This window comes from Octopus bimaculoides, chromosome 1 (assembly GCF_001194135.2).
Source record: "Octopus bimaculoides isolate UCB-OBI-ISO-001 chromosome 1, ASM119413v2, whole genome shotgun sequence".
Lineage (NCBI taxonomy): Eukaryota > Metazoa > Mollusca > Cephalopoda > Octopoda > Octopodidae > Octopus > Octopus bimaculoides.
In genome coordinates, this window is record NC_068981.1 from 180,381,102 (window position 1) to 180,381,974 (window position 873).

The following is an 873-nucleotide window of genomic DNA, read 5'->3' on the forward strand; positions in this document are numbered from 1 at the left end:
TATATATATATATATATATATATATATATATATATATATATATATATATGTATGTATATATATATACAATATACATATGTATATATGTGTATATGTACATGTATATAACGCGTTGCAAATAAGAGGTGATGCTCTTCTCCACTTGCATACTATTTCAGGGATTCGAACGTGGTAAATTAAGTGAAACAGTTACAATCGGGATTTGAAATCCAGTTACTGGCTTGGTTCACTGCTACTGTATGGTAAACGCCTATTGTAATAATATATATTCAGATGTCAACTTGGAAAGATAGACAAAGAAAACAGAGAATGTGCAAGCAAATAATAAGTTAACCTTTGCAGTAAAAGTGAAATGAAATGCAGCATTTATTTTGCTCCAGCTGCTAAATGAACACATCCAAGAATCTATAACATTACCTTCAATTTTACTCACACTCCTTACACATATTACATCAGCATATAGACGCATTTATCTATCTATACAAAATACCTTTACTTTTATTTCGTTTGCTTATTTATTTTGTGTATGTTTACTTCGTTTGTATTGTGTATTTTTAAATGTGTGCGTACAAGAGTGTGTATGTATATGCATGTGTACATTATGTTTGTTTGCTGTGTGTAAATATCGCATGTATATATTTTATGTATACATATATTGTGTATGTCTTATTTGAATCTGAATTATATTATATGCATAAACCTATTGTATCATTGTATCTATAGAATGTATTGTAAATACGAGTGTTGATAAGCGTATGTATAATGTTTGTGTAGTATATAATGTCTATATTATTTTATGTACATTATATATATATATATAATGTATATATATATTGTATATATATATATATATATATATATATATATATATAT